The sequence below is a fragment of the Bos taurus genome, chromosome 24 (assembly GCF_002263795.3).
Source record: "Bos taurus isolate L1 Dominette 01449 registration number 42190680 breed Hereford chromosome 24, ARS-UCD2.0, whole genome shotgun sequence".
NCBI classification, from domain to species: domain Eukaryota; kingdom Metazoa; phylum Chordata; class Mammalia; order Artiodactyla; family Bovidae; genus Bos; species Bos taurus.
The window spans coordinates 5,957,914-5,975,408 of record NC_037351.1 but is presented as its reverse complement, the minus strand read 5'-3'; positions in this window follow the sequence as shown (position 1 = coordinate 5,975,408).

Below are 17,495 nucleotides of genomic sequence, written 5' to 3'. Positions count from 1 at the left end.
TACCTCAGATATGCAAATAACACCATCCTTATGGCAGAAAGTGAAGAACTAAAGAGCCTCTTGAAAGGGAAAGAGGAGAGTGAAAAAGTTGGCTTGGAACTCAACATTTAGAAAACTAAGATCATGGCTGCTGCTGCTGCTAAGTCACTTCAGTCGTGTCCGACTCTGTGCGACCCCATAGACGGCAGCCCACCAGGCTCCCCCATCCCTGGGATTCTCCAGGCAAGAACACTGGAGTGGGTTGCCATTTCCTTCTCCAAGGAAATCTTCATGCCAAGATCATGGCATCCAGTCCCAATACTTCAAGGCAAATAGATGAGGAAACAGTGGAAACAGTGACAAACTTTATTTTTCTGGGTTCCAAAATCTTGGCAGATCGCTACTGCAGCCATGAAATTAAAAGATGCTTACTCCTTGAAAGGAAGGTTATGACCTAGACAGCATATTGAAAAGCAGAGACATTACTTTGCCAACACAGGTCTGTCTACTCAAGGGTATGGTTTTTCTAGTAGTCAGGTATGGATGTGAGAGTTGGACTATAAAGAAAGCTGAGTGCTGAAGAATTGATGCTTTTGAACTGTTGTGTTAAAGACTCTTGAGAGTCACCTGGACTGCAAGGAGATCCAACCAGTCCATCCTAAAGGAGATCAGTCCTGAGTGTTCCTTGGAAGGACTGATGCTGAAGCTGAAACTCCAATACTTAGGCCACCTGATGTGAAGAGCTGACTCACTGGAAAAGACCCTGATGCTAGGAAAGATTGAAGGAAGGAGAAGGGGACAACAGAGGATGAGATGGTTGGATGGCATCACCGACTCAATGGACATGAGTTTGGGTGAACTCCGGGAGTTGGTGATGGACAGGGAGGCCTGGTGTGCTGCGGTTCATGGGGTCGCATAGTCAGACACGACTGAGTGACTGAACTGAACAACAAAAAAGCGAAAAACTCAATTGAAAAATGGACAGAGATTTAAACAGACATTTCTCTGAAGAAGAAATACAGGTGACTTTATAGGCACATGAAAAGATCCTCAGTGTTGCTAATTATTACATAAATACACACCCAAAGTATAATGAGGCACCATGTCCTCCATGTCAGAGTGGCCATCATTCAAAAGTCTACAAATAGGAAATTCTGGAGAGGGCATGGAGAAAAAGAAACCCTTCTACAGTGTTGGGGGGAAGGTAAGTTACTACAGCCACTGTGGAAAACAGTATGGAGCTTCCTCAGAAAACTAAAAACAGAATCAGTGGTCCAGCAATCCCACTCCTGGGCATATATCCAGACAAAACCATAATTCAAAAAGGTGTGTGCACCCCTATGCTCATAGAAGCACTATTCACAATAGCCAAGACCTGAAAATAACCTAAATGTCCATCAACAGATGAATAGAAAAAGAAGACACTTACATACAGTGGGCTACTACTCAGTCATAAAAAAGAACATAAAATGCCATTTGCAGCAATGTGGCTGCAACTAGAGGTTATCATACTAAGTGAAGTAAGCCAGAAAGAAAGACAAATACCATATGATATCATTTATATGTGGAATTGATAATACAATACAAATGAACCTGTCTATGAAATAGAAACAGAATCACAGACATACAGAAGAGACTGATGGTTCCCAGGAGGGAAGGGTTGGAGAGGGAAGGTTGGGAGTCTGGGATTAGCAGATGCAAAGTTACATACAGAATGGATAAACACCACGTCCTACTGTATAGCACTGGGAACTACATTCGATATCCTGTGATAAACCATAATGGAAAAGGATATGAAGAAGAATGTACGTGTATCACGGAGTCACTTTGCTGTACAGCAGTAATTAACACAACATAGAAAATCAACTATATTCCAATAAAAAAGGAAAAAAAATTAAAAATCTTTTAAAGTAATAGGAGTTATTAGAATAGTATACATTTTTACAGGTGAATAATTTGAAACACTTTAAATGACAGTATATTAATGGCCTATAAACTTGAATGTGAATTACATTATTCCATAGCAAAATAAATGATGCATATGGCTATAGTTTTAAATGGTATATTAAAGCAATATCTTAAAATGCTTTATTTGGAAATCATTACACTTACCTTACTTTTAAACCTAGAGAAGAATATAATTATACTTAACAGCTAGAAGCAATCTGCTTATGGAGGAGCTGATAATTGAGGAGTTAATAAGAAATATTCTTTCTATCTCATGTAGCGCTGTGCAATATTAATCTGATGTTCTAATTGCTGTTATGTGATTATAATGTTGCTATTATTTTAGGTTGAGATAAAGCAGACTGATGACAGCTATGCAAATAACTAATATTGCAATGTCTCTTCAGTTCAGTTCAGTCGCTCAGTCGTGTTTGACTCTGTGACCCCACGAACCGCAGCACGCCAGGCCTCCCTGTCCATCACCAACTCCCGGAGTCCACCCAAACCCATGTCCATTGAGTTGGTGATGCCATCCATCCATCTCATCCTCTATTGTCCCCTTCTCCTCCTGCCCTCAATCTCTTCCAGCATCAGGGTCTTTTCAAATGAGTCACTTAGTAATTCATAATAAATGACCAGATGAATTCATTCATAAAAGGTAGGCAATTAACATTTTCCCTTGTATTCTTTTATGATAGAAAATACAAATTTCAATTCTCTATGTATTTATATATCAAAATATTGATTTATTATTTAATAACTTAACATAGTTAATTATGAACACTAAAAGATAACATTTCAAATTATCATGCCTTGCTTATTTCTAAAACAAAATCTCATTATTTTCTTATATTTTTGTATCAGTTAATTTATCCTCTATGAAGCACATTTTTTAAAAAAGTAACAGCATAGGTTGGTGTTTGACCTTTCATAGAAACTATTAAAACTACCTAACAATGCTTCTGGATACTGCTTCTTTGATGGCTCTTGAAAAAGAATTTCTTTTCATTTAAAATTCATTTGTCTCCTTGGTCACATCCTGTAAACTTTCTGGGAGTGAAAACTGCAAAATGTCATCTATAATTGCTCGTTAAACATTCTTGGATTTATTTAATAGTTCTAAAAATGCATCTCTTTCATGTTCCATTCTCTGGGATATAATTGGCATGATTATTATGAATTAAGAATAGCGATAGTATACTCAATTGCTGTAGATTATTCACAAGTCAACACCTGGGTGATTTGAGATGCCCAGTTAAAAATAACTATCACAAACATGTGAAAATAATCAAATTTATGACGTGACTATATCTGTCAACAACAATCCTACCGCCAAGGGGTGATAAAACTTCTCACCATGAGTGATTCAGTAGAAAGTATGCCAATTGCAAATAAGAAAAGAAAGTGTTTTCATAGTTAGAAGAATCCTTTAATTTTTGTCGTCTAATCTGTGGGAATGAAATACTTCATTTTATAAAAAAGCAAAAATTAAGGGAAAAAATTAAAAAAAATTAAAAGGAAAAATAACTTTAGAATATATGCTAAGGATGTGGAGAGTCTCAAAATCAAATCCTTAGTTTATATATATTACTCTTTATGGACTGAAATTTGTTTTAGATCTGGAAATGCAGCATTCTATACTGCAATTGGAATTACAAAGTAACTATAGGGATACGATTCAGAATAGAAAAACTGTTGAAACCAAATATGGAATATAAAATATACTGTATAAACATTCAAGATGTTTTAATCTAATCAGGATATATCAAAATAACTATATATTCTGATAAACTTAATCTTTCATTTTCCCTCCAAAAGTTTTTACAGGCAAGTCTCTCAGAATTTGTTCTACCATACTGTGCAGTTAAAATTATTCTTTACTCCTCTTCTTGGAAGTACCCTTCAGGAATTATTGCCAAGCAAGTTTTTGATTAAATATTAAATGTAAATGATTTTGTCATAAAAAAGTAACATCAGTAAGTGCCTTGTGGATTTTAATGATGACTTTCTACTTAAAAGATATTTAAATGGTGTTACCGAGAGTTCAGTGAAAAACTACATCTCTGTCTTATACAAGTGGTGCAGTCCTTCAAATATGTATCCCAAGTCAAGCCTTCTAAAACACAGACTCATCTCTACTTCTCCATATTCAAGGAGGTGTGAGTTCTTCAAGGTGATTGGCTAGGAATTCTGTGTACACCTTGACTCACAGCATCACTGCTATATTACGTATCATCAGAGTCTCTTGCCATCTCTCTGCCTCATGCCAGCTTGGATGTGGAACTTAAACTCCTTCCTGTGCACTCCCACATGGGGTTCACAACCACAAAAAACAAACAGCAGCACTGGCCGAAGCTGAGGGTCAGATATCACTGCCCCGAAAACTCCTGAGGCAGTCCCAAGTAGGACTCAGAGTCACAGCAAAAATATGCCTGACATTTAATTTGACGTCACAGTTCAGCTCATGCCATTGTTTCCCTCCAAACTCAAGTTCAAGGTCACCTGTTACTGTGCACTGACAGATTAAACAGCTCTGTTCAGAGAAGGACCGCCAGTGAGTCCAAAGCTGGCTCCTGCAGGGTCCCTGCTGGTTCTTTTCTCTTTTCTTGATGCATGAACTTGCACTGGACAAGAAGTGAGGAAGAAATGAGACAAAGTGAAGGTAGAGACATGGTGTCAGAGGAGAAAATGCTCTTGTGTTCACTGTGCGGCAGAAGCTGTGCTCAGGACTTGACACGCATTATTTTACCTAACTGTGAGCCTATGAGATTGGGTTTGTCCTTCTTACTATTAGGAGAAAATTCAAGTTCTTAGAGGCTAAATTTCTTACTGATATCTTACAGTAACCAGAAGTCAATAACAATAGATTTTTATAAACAAGTGTACTGCTAAAATCCATAGTGTTTTTTAACTACTGCTGGATTAATTCAAGTTTTCTGAAAAATAAATGCAATAAAATAAATCCATATATATTTATCCTAATGAAATAACATGGATTGCAATCTAAATTCTAAATAATTTCATATATTACATTAGGAAAAATGCATTTTAACCTATTTTCTTATGATTATTTTCCCAAACTGCAGGAGTTATTAAAGTTTAAAAGACAATGATTATCTGTCAAAAAGATTTTATTAACTTAGATGCTATAAATGAGTCATATCATGCAGCTTAAAATATTAGAGGGGAATTATCTTTGATGATATTTTGTAGTATCCCATGGAGTATCAGCAAGTGAGAAATTGCCATTTACTAGAGGGTGTGTCACACTGAAATTGCAATTCGCTCTAATATTTGTATTGCTTATTCCTTAGTTAACACATTATATAATTCATTGAGCTTAGTATTCAGGTCATCCCAACATGCCATTAATTAAGACCACATACTTGCAATTTTAGGATCAGAGGGTGTGCTTTAGCCTAAAAAATATTACAGCAATGTACAGTCTTTTTTTTTAATAAAGTAGAAATGACCATCAGATAAACTGTATACCAAGCCTAACTAGATAAATGAAAAATATCTAAATCTAAATTAGAGGACATAAGCTGGAATATTAACAGAAAAGTAGAAAAGTCAGGCAATAAACAACTAGCATAGAAGAAGATTAGCGTGGCCATTTCTAGGTGAAATTTCTCTTAAACATTTTGTCCTTGCTGACACCTCCTGCTTTTCCAGCATCACTGTACACATATGGTGCTTATCTATTTAAATCTTACAAGGACATGGTTGCCATTTAAGTTCTGAAAGACCATTCACCTCTGGCAAAATTCAGCTCTTTCTGGGTGTAGGACAGAGGTCGTTAGCTTCTAAAGGTCCCCCATCTTTACATTTTTTCCTCTAAAGTTCAAAGAAAACTGTCACTTTTTTCTTTTAAGGTCTTCACCTGATTAAGCTAGGTTCACTCAGGATAATCTCCTTTCAATTAACTCAAAAGCAACTGTTTTGGAGCACTGATACATCTAAAAATATCTCTTCACCTCTGGCACGTAACTGATCTCTTTACAGGAGAGAGTCCTGTCAAAGAAAAGGTGGTTATTCAGGGGTGCCATCTTGAGAGTTATCTTTGGATTCTACCTACCGCAGCTCCCTACTTAACCATGAGATAGCATTGTACGTACAAAAGGAATTATGTTTCTTTAGCTACCAAATAGGCTTAGTAATCACAATGACTGCATTGGTCAGGATAGGCCAGGTTAAGCCACATTATTTAAAAAGAAAAAGAAAAGCCCAATGAATTGGCACAGCAAAGATTTCTCTTTATATTCACTATGTGTGTCCGTTGTGAATATTGGGGTCACTTCTCCACATACAGATCATGAACCTAGCATGACAGATTTCAGCATCTTATAGATACATTATAAGTCTTTCCTTTTTTCCATTCCCTGCATACAATCAATTGATAATTCTTACTGGTTTTACTCCTGGCTATCTCTCCCTTTCACATTCTTCAGTGTATTAAAATCACCCATGAATTATTCTTGCTTATCTTCTCCTGACTCCTAGAGTCTGTTTTCACAAGCAGCTAGAATGAGCCTCTAAATATATGAGGTATCATGTTATTTCTCTGTTCAAAACTCTCTAAAGACTTCCCATTTCACTTAGGATAAGGGTCAGCATCATGAGGGTCATGCTTCTAGAACAGCAGTGTCTGGAGCTCTGCCATCCTTCTCAAGAAAAACACAGTAACTGGTGTACTGATAACTGCTCGAATCTGTCTGCAGTGCAGGAGACCTGGGTTCAATCCCTGGGTGGGGAAGATCCTCTGGAGAAGGAAACAGCAACATTCTCCAACATTATTCTCGCTGGAGAATCCCTTGGACACAGGAGCATGATGGGCTGCAGTCTGTGGGGTCGTGATGAGTAGGACACGACTGAGTGATTAACGACATCTCTGGTAATCATCCTAAAGGCACAGAACAAATGAAGAAATCATTTTTCAGGAAACTCCTCTAAATCTCGGTAGGAGCAGAGAACTTGCTCCTTCAGCTCAGCTGAAGGCAGTCCTCCTGGAGCAGGTGTGACCGGGAAGCTGAGGGGCACCCCACTCAGCTCCCAGTCCTGGCGCACCGTCCTCCTGGGAGGGGCGGCCACCGGGGTTTCTCCATCAGCCCAGCGTCAAGTGCAGAGGCTCCATTCCTAGCAGCGACGTCTAGGAGAGGAGCTCCCTTCCTCCACAGCTCCGACTGGTAGGGCAGAGGCTGAGAAGAGTGAGGCCCTGATTACCCTCACCTCATAAGCCCAGAAAGGATTCTCAACAACATTTCCCATCAGTGAAAGGAAAATGAAAAGCAGAAGGCTACCATCAAAATGCTGATGATAATAAATACTGTTATGGATGTGGAGCAATGGGAACACTTATTCACTAATTGTAGAACTGTAAAATGCTGCAGCTGCTTGGAAAATAGCCTGATAGTTCCTCAAAAGATTAAATATATGAAACTACAACTCAACCCTAGGTATATACTCAAATTGGAAAGTGAAATGGAAAGTCACTCAGTCCTATCTGACTCTTTGCGAGCCCATGGACTGTGTAGAATTGGAATTCTCCATGCCAGAATACTGGAGTGGTTAGCCTTTGCCTTCTCTAGGGGATCATCCCAACCCGGGGATTGAATGCAGGTCTCCTGCATTGCGGGTGGATTCTTTACCAGCTGAACCACAAGAGAAGCCCAAGAATACTTGAGTGGGTAGCCTATCTCTTCTCCAGGGAATCTTCCTGACCCAGGAATTCAACAGGGGTCGCCTGCATTGCAAGCAGATTCTTTACAAGCTGAACTACCAGGGAAGCCCAAATTGGGTGGCAACACAAAAGCATGGATGTTCATAAGCAGCAATTTTTCCTAATAGCCAAAAATAAATAAATAAACAATCCAAATGCCCATCAGCTGATGAGTAAATAGAACAATTGTGATATACCTATCAATATATGGGCTTCACAGGTGGCTCAGTGGTAGAGAATCTGCCTGCCAATAACAGAGCCGCAGGAGACTCAGTTTTGATCACTGGATTGGGAAGATCCCCTGAAGGAGGAAATGGCAACCCACTCCAGTATTCTGGCTGGAACAATCCCATGGACAGAGGAGCCTGGAGGGTTACAGTCCACGGGGTCACAAAGATTAGGAGGTGACTGAGCACAGACACATACACCTATATGGAGATTAGTATTCAGCCATAAAAAGGAATAAAGAAATGTACCATGAATCCATGCTACGAGATGGATAAACCTTGAAAACATCACTCAGAATGAAAGAGCCACACACAAGAATGCACATAGTACGGCTTCATTAATATGAAGAGTCTGCTACAGGCAGATCTGCAGAGACAGGAAGGAAGCTTTGGTTGGCAGAGTGGGAGCAGGGAGCTTGAGCAGTGACTGCTGATGGGTACAGGGTTTCTTAACAGAGCGAAGAATGTGGTATGAAATTAATTTCATGATGATTAAATTGCATATTTAAAATAGATGAATTGAATAGTAAGTGAATTATGTCTCAATAAAGCTTTTTTTTAAATGTAAATGTTCTTAAATTAGCTTATTTAGATCCACATGATCTTTACCCGCTTTATAACCTGATTTTTTACTACTTGCTCCCAAACTCACTTCTTTCAAATCACACTGACCTCCTTTCTCTTCCTTGTCACAACTCCCACCCTGGGATCTTTACATAGAATGTTTCACCTTCCAGGAATGCTCCTCAAGTAATTCATGGCTAATTCCCCCACATCACCATCTCAGTGAAGACTATTCTGACTTCTTTATGTAACTTAACAATCAGAACTCACCTGTACAATCTGGACAGCTCTAGCCCCAGTTCTGTCTTTCTTGCCAGCTCTTACTGTCATCTACTGCCTGATCACAGATTCATTTACTATGATTATTCTCTGTCTCTTCCCAGGGACCTTTGGCTGGGGGGCTCTAAGAGTTCATGCCCAGCATAGTCATCCGATTTAATGACAGATCATTATTCTGAGCTGGGATGTTAGTATCTCCCTGCTGGTCAACAGTTGCTGACCTGCTATCTTCACCTACAGTATTCCTTATGGTTCATGCCCAGCATCCATCCCCTCCATACATTTCTACCACATAGAGAAGGATCTCTCTAAACAAAATATGTGATCACATACCTCCTTAAATAAACATCTGTAAGCACTTTCCTTTGCAACTGAAATAACATCAAACTATTAAATTTATTTCAATTTTTTCCCTTCATTTCTAGGCTCATTTTTCATCAGAGCCCCCTTTTCAATGCCATATTCAAACCACACTGAACATTTTTATTCTCCTTGAGTAAATCTATTTTTCTTGCTGACACATCTCATGGGACGAATTTTTTTCTCTGCTTGTACTTGATTAATTCCTACTATGTTTCACATCATGACTGTTTTGCTCCCAAACACTTGTCTTGATATAGTCCAGGTAAGCTATAGTACACATCTTAGAACATTTCTCTGCATTAAACTGGTTATTCAGTGAACCTGCATGTTTTTAAAATAGTGAATCTCAAAGACTGATATTCACGACACATAGTATACTCAACTATGAATTCATAGCACATAGCACATAATATTCACTCCACATTTTTATTTGTTCTTTTATATAAAATTGTGTTGGCTAAAATATTTGGTTCTGTGAAACATTTGTCTTATTATTACAGCAGACATTCTTTGATTTCTTTTTTTTTCTTTGATTTCTAATTAAACTGTTTCATTGTATTTTTGGGGTGATGGAGTCTGTCCATGAACAACAGGTATGGACATAACTTCCAGATTTGGACAATTATAAATGTTCCCAGGAGTTTCTTTTGGAATTATTAAAAAATGTGCATCTCTTCTTCAACTGGCATTGCTAGCTTAGAGGCTCATATTTATCATGCACACAGAAAACTTTTTGAAGAACTCAACCACTGCAGACAGCAGTGCAATGTAGCAGTGGGTAGGGTGATGGTTAACCTTCTAACACCAAAGACCCAACCATTCCAATCTTCTGTATGCACCTTCCAGATATTTTGTACATACGTACATACCAATGGACATGGGGAAAGGATGCTCAAAACAGCTTTCATGGCACTTGGATATACCCCAGTCGTCCATCAAAATGAGAATGCATGATTATGCATTTGAAGAATGGAATATTATACATTATGGAAAATAAGTGAACAACAGAAATACTCAAGGTACTAACTCTAGGACATAACACTCTCTTCAGAAATCATTATTCATAGAATTATGATTGGGTCCTAGAATTTAAAAAATCACTATCTGTACATATATAGATACTATATATGTATAGACACTATCTGTACATATATATCTGTACATACATAGATAAGCTGCTGTACATATTATAGAAAAATATATTTCAGTGAATATACTTTCTGAGAAAGTGCAGTATTTATCACTTATTTTGTATCATGGGCTTCCCTGGTGGTTCAGATGGTAAAGAATCGACCTGCGATGCAAAGACCCAGGTTCGATTCCTGGGTCAGGAAGATTCCTTGGAGAAGAGAATGACTATCCATTCCAGTATTCTTATCTGAAGAATCCCATGGAGAAAGGAGCCTGGTGAACTACAAACATGAACATTAAAATACATATTAGGGATGCCATTAAACATTATTTCTTATCTACTATTTCTATGTGTATTTTGGAAGACATCAAATATTTCATCCAAAAATAAGTATTAACTTATTGAACTATCCAGTGGACAGATGCTAATACTTTGCAGGATTGAAAATCATTTTTTTCAAAAATTACAGTATTTGTATAAAGTTTATAAAATCTTACTAGGAAATTTTTTTGTGTGTGTTTTATAATTTTTTTTTTATTATCCATTATCTTCTTTCCACAGCTACTAACTCCTGAAGCACTTATTTTTCTATGGAGTAAAAAGGGTTACTGTTGATGAAGAAAGTGATTGATAATATAGAGTAATTTTCATTTTAAAACAAAACAAAAAGTATTGCCAGATGCTCTATCTCTCTTTCCTCCTCTTTGTTGGCAGTCATCCTTTTATCATTATCATATAATTTGTTTGGGGGCTGAGAAAAGGATTGAAAAGAACATTGTTCTCCAAGAATAATATTTGTCTTTCTTACAGATTTTCAAAAAGCTGCATGTCTGTGTGTGTATATTAATCAGAGCTGTAGCCAACTCACTTTTTCTTCTTTTCAATTTTGGATTTACATGTGGATAACATTGCACCCACTCCAAAATGAATAGAGAAAAGATGAGCAAAATGAGATGAGACACAGCAAAGTAAAAAGGCAAAATTAAGATAGACAAATAGAAGAAAGACAATAAAAAAGACAGAAGGCTAGGGAGACATAACCCACAAAGATGGAGTGCTTACAGAATGGAATAAAAAGCCTGGTAAGTAGAAGTGAAGTCGGCTCAAATCTATCAGGGTTCTGGCAAAAGAACACTGACTCTCTCTTAGGCACATGAGCAACAATTCTCTAACAGCTCTTCCTAAAGCCCTGCCTTATCTTTCATTTAGCCAGTTTCTAAAGGAAGTGGATGCCCTATTGAAACTCTTCCTAAATTAGTTGTAAAGTACTAGTTGCTACCCGTTACAAGAATATATAGGGCTTTCCTGATGGCTCAAACTGTAAAACTGTCTGTAAAACCTCCACCTGCGATGCAGGATACCTGGGTTTGATCCCTGGGTTGGGAAGATCCCCTGGAGCACAGAATGGCTACCCACCTCAGTGTTCTTGCCTGGAGAATTCCATCCACCGAAGAGCCTGGCAGGCCACAGTACATGGAATTGCAAAAAGTGGGACATGACTGAGCGACTAACACATGCACACACGCAAGAACATATCCAATGATTTTCCTTAGGATATTAAGAAATAATAAAAAAGAAACAATAAATTACCATATAAATTGCTTCAGAATTTAAACTGCATTTCAAGTTTGCTATCATTTATGCCAGTGAAAGAGAAAGCTGACTTGTATTTCTAAATATAATAGACTTTAAAAAGGTATGAATATGATAGCTATTTAATTAAATAAAAAGATGTAAGAATTATTTTTAGTGAATGACTCATTTCTTATTATCCTTAAAATCTCAGGGCTAATTTCAAAAGAAGTCCATTAACATAAAAAACAACGTCCTACTCTCACAACCACATAGAGCTATTTAATCTCACTCTTTGCATATTGTTTATACTAGCTTTGGATATAATTAACTCAATTTGTTTCCCCTAAATGGTTCAAGTCTAAATCTTTTGGCCATGTCCTTTGCATTATGTCCACTGAATATCTATCTCCTCAATTAAGCCAACATGGTATTACTTTTGCCTAACCAACCATAACAAATGTTCACAATCCATGAGTATTACTTTTCTACATCAACACTCTGGCCATTCTTATAGCTCAGGGGTGTATTTGTTTCACTGTTATTCATGTTTTGTATCAATCCTATTGTTTTACAACCATTTTATAGCAAAAATAGGCATTCATTACTACTTTCCAAAAGTTTAACTGTAAAACATTTTACAACATTTATGAATATATAAAATAATTTGCACAGCAAAGGAACCATTGATAAAATGAAGGCAACCAACAGAACAGGAGACAACGAAGCAACCCAAAAGAGATTAATCACTAAAATATACAAACAACTCACACAACTCAATACAAAAACAAAAAAACAAAATGCTCAGAAGGTCTAAAAAGACATTTCTCCAAAGAAGACATACAGATTAACAAAAAACACATGAAAAGATGATCAATATTACTAAGTATTCAGTTACTCATTCATATCCGTCTCTGTAACCCCATGGACTGCAGCATGCCAGGCCTCCCTGTCCATAACCAAATCCGGGGGATTATTCAAACTCACGTCCATCGGGTCAGAGACATCATCCAACCATCTCATCTTCTGACATCCCCGCTCCTCCTGCCTTCAATCTTTCCCAGTATCAGGGTCTTTACCAATGAGTCAGTTCTTTGCATCAGGTGGCCAAAGTATAGGAGTTTCAGCTTCAGCATCAGTCCTTCCAATGAATATTCAGGACTGATTTCTTTTAAGATGGGCTTGTTGGATCTCCTTGCTGTCAAAGGGACTCTCAAGAGCCTTCTCCAACATCACAATTCAAAAGCATCAATTCTTTGGCACTCAGCTTTCTTTATAGTCCAACTCTCACATCCATACATGACTACTGGAAAAATCATAGCCTTGACTAGACGGACCTTTGTTGACAAAGTAATGTCTCTGCTTTTCAATATGCTGTCTAGGTTGGTCATAACTTTCCTTCCAAGGAGCAAACATCTTTTAATTTCGTGGCTGCAGTCACCATCTGCAGTGATTTTGGAGTCTGTCACTGTTTCCTTTGTTTCCCCATCTATTTGCCATGAAGTGATGGGACCAGATGCCATGATCTTAGTTTTCTGAATGTTGAGTTTTAAGCCAACGTTTTCACTTTCCTCTTTCACTTTCATCAAGAGGCTCTTCACTTTCTGCTGTAAGGGTGGTGTCATCTGCATATCTGAGGTTATTGATATTTCTCCCGGCAATCTTGATTCCAGCTTGTGCTTCATCCAGCCCAGCATTTCTCGTGATGTACTCTGCATATAAGTTAAATAATCAGGGTGACAATATACAGCCTTGGTGTACTCCTTTCCCATCCATATCCAGTTCTAACTGTTGCTTCTTGACTTGCATACAGTTTTCTCAGGAGGCAGGTCAGGTGGTGTGGTATTCCCATCTCTAAGAATTTTCCACAGTTTGCTGTCATCCACATAGTCAAAGATTTTGGCATAGTCAGTAAAGCAGAAGTAGATGTAACACTAAGTATGCAAATCAAAACTTCAAAGAGATGGCCTCACACTGATACGAACATCTGTCATCAAAACATCTATAAACAATAAATGTTGGATAGGGTCTGGAGAAAAGGGAAACCTCCTACACTGTTGGTGGAAATGCAAACCTTTACAACCATTATATAGAACAGTATGAAAATGCCTTAAAAAACTAAAAATAGAACTACCATACTATCCAGCAATCACACAAGTGGGCATATATCCAGAGAAAATCATAATTTGAAGAGATACATGCACTCCAATGTTCATAGCAGCACTATTTACAAGAGCCAAGACATGGAAGCAAACCAAATATCTGTCAGGAGACAAATGGATAAAGAAGATGTACTACATGTATACTGAATACTTATTAGAATAGTATTCAGCCAGAAAAATAATATGCTATTTACACCTACTTGGATGCCCCTAAAGATTATCATACTAAGTGAAGTAAGTCAAAGACAAATATCACATGATATCACATATGTGGAATCTAAAAAAAAAAAAAACTGTACAAATGAACTTGCTTACAAATATAGAAATGGAGTCACAGACTTAAGAAAACAAACTTATGTGGGAAAGGTGTGGGAAGGGATAAATTAGTAGTTTGGGATTACAATATACACACTACATATAAAATAATAAACAAAGACCTACTGTATAGAACAAGGAACTCAACTCAGTATTCTTTAACATAATTAGAAGAGAATCTGAAAAAATGGATATATGAATATATATAACTGAATCACTTTGCTGTGCATCCTAGAATGTGAAGTCAACTGGGCCTCAGCAAGCATCACTACAAACAAAGCTAATGGAGGTGATGGAATTCCAGCTGAGCTATTTCAAATCCTAAAAGATGATGCAGTGAAAGTGCTACACTCAATATGCTAACAAATTTGGGAAATTTAGCAGTGAACACAGAACTGAAAAAGGTCAGTTTCCATTCCAATCCCAAAGAAAGGCAGTGCCAAAGAATGCTCAAACTACTACACAATTGCACTCATCTAATATGCTAGTAAAATAATGCTCAAAATTCTCCAAGCCAGGCTTCAATAATACCTGAACCATGAACTTCCAGATGGTCAAACTGGTTTTAGAAAAGGCAAAGGAACCAGAGATCAAACTGCCAACATCCGCTGGATCATCAAAAAAGCAACAGAGTTCCCGAAAAACTTCTATTTCTGTTTTATTGACTATGCCAAAGCCTTTTACTGTGTGGATCACAACAAACTGGAAAATTTTTAAAGAGATGGGAATACCAGACCACCTGATGTGCCTCCTGTGAAATCTGTATGCAGGTCAGGAAGCAACAGTTACAACTGGACATGGAACAACAGACTGGTTCCAAATTGGGAAAGGAGTACATCAAGGCTGTCTATTGTCGCCCTGCTTATTTAACTTATATGCAGGCAATGGCACCCCACTCCAGTACTCTTGCCTGGAAAATCCCATGGATGGAGGAGCCTGCTAGGCTCTAGTCCATGGGGTCGCTAAGAGTCGGGCATGACTGAGTGACTTCACTTTGACTTTTCACTTTCGTGCATTGGAGAAGGAAATGGCAACCCACTCCAGTGTTCTTGCCTGGAGAATCCCAGGGACGGGGGAGTCTGGGGGGCTGCCGTCTATGGGGTCACACAGAGTCGGACACAACTGAAGCAACTTAGCAGCAGCAGCAGCAGAGTACATCATGAGAAATGCTGGGCTGGAGGATGCACAAGCTGGAATCAAGATTGCTGGGAGCAATATCAATAACCTTAGATATGCAGATTACACCACCCTTGTGGCAGAAAGTGAAGAAGAACTAAAGAGATTCTTGATGAAGGTGAAAGAAAAGAGTAAAAAAGTTGGCTTAAAGCTCAACATTCAGAAAACAAAGATCATGGCATCTGGTCCCATCACTTCATGGCAAATAGATGGGGAAACAGTAGAAAAAGTGGCAGACTTTATTTTTGGGGGGGCTCCAAAATCACTGTATATGGTGAGTGCAGCCATGAAATTAAAAGACGCTTACTCCTTGGAAGGAAGGTTATGACCTAGACAGCATATTAAAAAGCAGAGACATTACTTTGCCAACAAAGGTCCATCTAGTCAAGGCTGTGGTTTTCCCAGTAGTCATTATGGATATGAGAGTTGGACTATAAAGAAAGCTGAGTGCTGAAGAATTGATGCTTTTGAACTGTGGTGTTGGAGAAGACACTTGAGAGTCCCTTGGACTGCAAGGAGATCCAACCAGTCCATCCCAATGGAGATCAGTTCTGAGTGTTCTTTGGAAGGACTGATGTTGAAGCTGAAACTCCAATACTTTGGCCACCTGATGCAAAGAACGGACTCACTGGAAAAGACCCTGATGCAGGGAAAGATTGAAGGCAGCAGGAGAAGGGGATGACAGAGGATGAGATGGTTGGATGGCATCACCGACTCAATGGACATGGGGTTTGAGTAACCTCCGGGAGTTGATGATTGACAAGGAGGCCTGGCATGCTGCAGTCCATGGGGTTGCAAAGAGTCGAACATGATTGAACGACTGAACTGAACTGATCACAATATTTTAAATCAACTATATCCAAATATAAAAAAAATAAATTTAAAACAGTAATATAAAAAGACTTCTTGAATGTAAAAGAGAAAAAAAAAAAAAAAAAAAACCCTCACAAGATAACACCACTTCACACTTATTGAATACCTAAAACTAAATATCTTATGATACAAATGCTGTAGAATTCATGGGCAACTAAACTCTTCAAATAGGTTATTGGGAATACAAAATGATGCAGTCAGTTAGAAAGTTTGGAAGGTTCTTAAATATTTAAACATAGACTCACCATGTGACTCACTCCTAGACATTTACCCAACAGAGATTAAAACATATGTTCATACATAAAAACTGTACTTTTTTTTCGTTCTCCATGCATAATCTCCCTGAAATAGGAACAACCCACTGACACCTGACAACTCCACTGACAACTCCTTGGATCAAAACGTGTCAGTGGATCAAAACGTGATTCATCTATATGATGTAACACTATATCCAAAGATAATATCAAGCTACACACACAACAACATAGACACACTTCAGATGCAAAATGCTAGCGGAAAATGTCAGATTAAAATGACCGCAAACTATACGCTTCCACTTATATTTTAGAAAAGGCAGAACTACATGAACAGAAAACAAATCAATGTTTTTCTAGATCTAGGGGAAAAGGGAAGTGGCAAATGCAAAGGGGCATGAGACAGCTTTGGGGGTATAAAAATGCTTCTTATCTTGACTGTGTTGGTGGTCACATGGTGTGACCACATGGTAGTCACACATGGTGTAACTAAACATTAAAATGAATCTGACTCTATGTGAATTAAGAAATTTAATTTTCAATGAAACTTAATTTTAATTTAAAATTAAAAAATCAAGCAACTTTTATACTCACCCCTAACCCTACCATTGAATGAACAACATAGTAGGAGAAAGAGGAAAAGTCATAACTTCAGAAGAAATTATTACTCAATCTAGGCTCTTTGTCGCCTTGTTTATCTGTGTGTTTAATCATACATATATACATACATTACTTGATAACAGAGTCTCAATAGAATGAGCCAGGAATGAGATGACACACCAGGATGCATTTTTAAGTGAAAGAGCTTTGATTTCTCCTAGATGTATTAGGCGATTCCTCTCACCATAATCAACTACAAAACTAGGCAACATAGATAACAGGCTTTAGCTATGGCTAATATCAGCCCAGGCCAACAATGCTTGGAAGAATTTT